Raw genomic sequence first — 4,752 nt, 5'->3', positions numbered from 1 at the left:
AACTATCATCATTTTATTTCAATTATTGTAACTATTTTATTATCAATTTTACGAAAATAAGTTATTCTTCATCAAATGCTCTACCTGGTCTAAAATCTAAGATATAACCACAGATATCAAACTTTTTCAGTTCTATACGAGGTATGTAAAAAATATAGATATTTCTTAAGAGTTAAGTGCCTTTATCATTCACAATATTTTAATTAGAAGGATGTAATTGAACACTAAAACATATTTTTTAATTCCAAACAACTTTTTTTAATAACAATTTGCGATATTGGGAATTATAGAGGTACTTTACTGTTGAGTGAAATTCATATTTTTTTACATACCACGTATAAAATTAATAAAATTTTATATTTGATAGTTGCATCTTAGATCATATATGATGCAGAGTATTTTATGGAGAATAACTTTTTTTCGTAAGACTGATAATAAAAAAGTTATCAATAGGTTCCAAGTTACGCAGACATACTGTATAAGAGCTAAAAAAAATTTTTTTCCGCAAATCGCCAGGAAATTTTGACATTCCTGTCAAAATTTCTTGAAGAAAAAGTCAGGACTTCCTTACTGTAAGGAAATGTCATTTCCTTACTGTAAGGAAATGATATTTCCGTACAGTTGTTAGTGTTCTACATAAATGATAGAAAACATTGTCAAGTTTGACAATTCAACCTCAATACGTTTCCATAGTAACCCAAGTAATTTTATTAGGAATTTCAAAGCACCATTTATTTGGGAATAAAATTATCGCGTTTTTTTTAAATCAATCAATATCTGTCGAATTTTAAACGATTTGCGGAAAAATAGTATGTTTACCTCGTAGGAAAAGCCACATTCCTGGACTCTGTGTTGCTAAGTCTCGGCTTGCGCCTCGACTTAGCAATCTTCACAGTCGTCCAGGAATGTTAAGCTTTTCCTACCCGGTAAACAATGTACTATTATTGAACATTTATTATTGTTCAAGCTTATTATTAAATGTATTTTAGGTAAGTTTTACAGAAAAAAAGTTTTGATCACTTTGTATAAAAATTTTTTAGCTGATAATTTTCGGGTTTTGTATTACATTTTTGTTATCTTTATTAATTTTCTCAATAGGAAATAGTGTATTTCATTTCTAAAGTAGAATAATTCAGTGCATTTTAAAGACTACATCCTAAGCTTCAAAAAGCACCTATAAAACTGCAATAGACCTGTTTGAACTTGAGTAATACCGTCTTACAGTGGTGTTAATTCTGTAAAACTATTAAGTTTTCAAAAATTACATTTTTTGTGACGTCGCGTCGTATCATTTGAATTAAATTTTTGAGATTTTTTTTTGAGAGTTTTATAAGAATAATTGTATTAGTTACACATATTTAAATCATTTTTAAACAAAATTCATGTAAGTCTCATTTTCAGCCCACACCGTACTTATGCCCATACATTTTATTCCTTTTTATTATAACCATAAAATATCTTAATTATTCTTCTTTCATGTTCAATTTCTAAAATTTCATTTGATCGATCAGTTCAAGAATTACATTAAAATAACTCAACCGTGCACTTCGCCGTACGCTAGTTTACAGTGCTCCAATGTTTGCGAGAAGGGTGACTTTAGCGTTATAAATAAAAAATTATAGAAGCTACAGATATAATTTTAGAAAAATCTGTTTTGAAGGTTTTTTTCTGTAATTTTTTTTTCTTGGAGTTATTTAAAAAAACATCTTATTTCGCAGTTCATTTGTTTAATAAAAAATGAAGCACCCACTTTTCGAGTAGAACTTTTTGATATTATGTTGTTTATTTCTTAACATTTCTTTGACATTTCTTAACGAAACTACAAAAAGTTATATCTTGTTTGATTTTTGCCGAAGTGAAAATCTATAATATTTGTCTGGGCTGATTATCGGAGAATAGGCCATTTTTGGGAAAAGTTATTTACCAGCAACTTTATTGCTGGAATCGAATTATAAAATCCTATATATTAATAATATAGGTATGCAAAGTCCTCAGATAGTGTGCTACTTTTTTTATAAACAAAATGGCGCCAGAAAATCGTGTTTTTTTCAATTATTGCTCTATAACTCCGAAGATTTTACAACAAAAACACTCAAATAAAAATTCACCCTGATTAAATTCTGCATAGAGACGTGTTTTTCCTGATCTGCTCTGATAAAAATTTGCCTCGGAAAATGCGGGTTTTCCCAACAAAATCTTTAATTTTCAAATAAAGTTTTAGATAAGTAATTATCTACCAATAATTAAATAATTTCGTGACTTAAAACCCTTCTTGGTTTAGATTATAGTTCCAGAAGCTGGTGAAAATTAAGCGAATAGTTTAACAACAATTTAATTGTTAATTAATAATTTACGGTCGCAATAATAACCAAAATAATTATGATACACTGATCAAACTTTGAAATCTTATAAAGATAAAATGCCTATTTAATATTTTGTCGACAAAATATATATTTTTATTTTTTTGCATAATCTTTAAAATTTTAAAAAAATAGTTATAAACAAATTAACGTTTCTCAGAAAGTTTTTGTTTTATTATAATTTTAAAAATTAGCTAAAATGCGCATTTCAAATATCTTGAAAATTAGTGCTTTAAAACTTTTTTGCAACCATTTGCAAAAAGTTAGGAAACAGCAAAATAAACATACGATTACTACGGTGTTTATATTTTTTTTTCTAATTCTTTCAAAGCGTAGAAGTGAGTTTAAAGTACAAGCTAATTATTTACAAAAAAATATCGATTATCAGTTTAATGGTTATATTTTAATTAAAGATTTTAAATATATTTTTTTGTAATTTACACGCGCGAAAGTAGAGTAATACAGTACTGTAGCTAAAATTTTCACTCGGAGCGACGATCGGCCGCGCGACGTACGCTTTTAATAAATAATGTATGCTGCGTGTCAGTCGCTTCGAGTGAACATTTTAGCTCCGAACCTGTATCAGGCCTACTTTTGCGCTAAAAATTACAAAAAAAGTATTTTTAATCTTTGATTAAAATATAACCATTGCACTAATTTTTGGCATTCTTTGTGAGTAATTAGATTGTACCATAGACTCACTTCTAAGCTTTGAAACAATTAAAACAAATTATAAACAACGGAGAAAACGTATATTTACTTTGCTGTTTCATAACTTTTGTGCAAATGGTTGGAAAAATTTTTTAAAGCATTCATTTTCAAGACCTATGAAATACGCATTTTAGGTATTTTTTAAAATTAGAATATAATAAGCAATTTCTGAGAAATGTTAATTTGTTTATAACAATTTTTTTTAAACATTTAAAGATTATGCAAAAAATTAAAAAATTATATTTGTCGACAAAATATTAAAAAGGCATCACACCTTTATAATCTTTCTAAGTTTGATCAATGTCTCATGATTATTTTGGTTGTTATTGCGACTGTAAATTGTTAATTAACATTTGAATTGTTTCTAAAATATTCGTTTCATTTTCACCGGCTTCTGAATTTATAATCTATACCAAGAAAGCTTTTATTTCATTAACCCGGCATTGGTCGCTAGGTAGGTTGTTACGCGAGTGGTCGCGCGTGAGATTTTCTCTCACATAGTCAACTTTTGCCTTTCTTTACAAAATTTTACAAAAAAGATGGGGTTTCATCAACGATAGTGCCATTTGCTTTAAAAAGATACGACGTTTTTCTGTTTTATTATTATTATCTTTATATAAATGTGACTACTGATGCCTCCAATATTTAACATTGAAAAATATATGGTAAGCGACCATCTACAACTAACTCGTGAAACAGAATAAATATAGGATTTTCATATCATCGACCACATCCACGGCGCCTTTTATTACATCATAAAAGGATATTATCTTAGGTTTTAAGGGGGAAAATAAAATTAATTTTTATACACAGTTGGTGACGCCGGTGGTCGCTTGATGAGAGAATCTCTCACATGAAGCGCACTGACTCAACAATATGGTGATACTAAGTAAACTGAGCCACTATCTGAGCGAACGAGTCTATTAGATTGTCGAAGCAGGATAGTTACGAGACTAGAAGGAACTTCACCGCGTTTAATTTCCCAGAAAAAAAGTTGTGCGCAATTTTCTGAAACCGTGAGAGAAAATTTCATATAGCGACCACTGGCGGGTTAAGCTATATAATTCTATCTATCTAATCAGCCCTAAACATCCATCCTTGGATATAGGCCTCCTCTTCCTTCTTCCATGCCTCTCTATCTTGGGCAATTTGCATCCACTGGGTCACAGTGTGTTTCTTCAGGTCATCTGACCATCGCATCGGTGGCCTTCCCCTTTTTCGTTTGTGGTTCCATGGTCTCCAATGTATTATCATCTTAGTCCATCTTTCATCCTTCTGCCGTAGGGTGTGTCCGGTGAACTTCCATTTAAGCTTTGCTACTTGGGTAGAGACGTCTTTCACTTTTGTTTTGTTACGGATCCATTCGTTTCTTTTCCTGTCTGATAATTTAATGTTCAGCATTTGTCTTTCCATGGCTCTTTCTGTCTGCTATTTTTTCCATATTCTCTTTTGTAAACGTCCATGTCTGAGAGCCATATATTAAAACAGGGAGTATACATTGATTGAAGACTTTTGTTTTTAGGTATTGCGGGTATTTTGTGTTCTTTAGAATATAAGACAGTTTTCCGAATGATGCCCAGGCCAACCTTATTCTTCTCTTTATTTCTTCGGTCTGATTTTCTTTATTTAATCTAGTGATTTGTCCTAGATATATATATTCTTTTACTTGTTCTATTCTTGT

Source organism: Diabrotica virgifera, chromosome 1 (genome assembly GCF_917563875.1).
Source record: "Diabrotica virgifera virgifera chromosome 1, PGI_DIABVI_V3a".
NCBI classification, from domain to species: Eukaryota; Metazoa; Arthropoda; class Insecta; order Coleoptera; family Chrysomelidae; genus Diabrotica; species Diabrotica virgifera.
Note: the sequence above shows the minus strand (reverse complement) of the source record.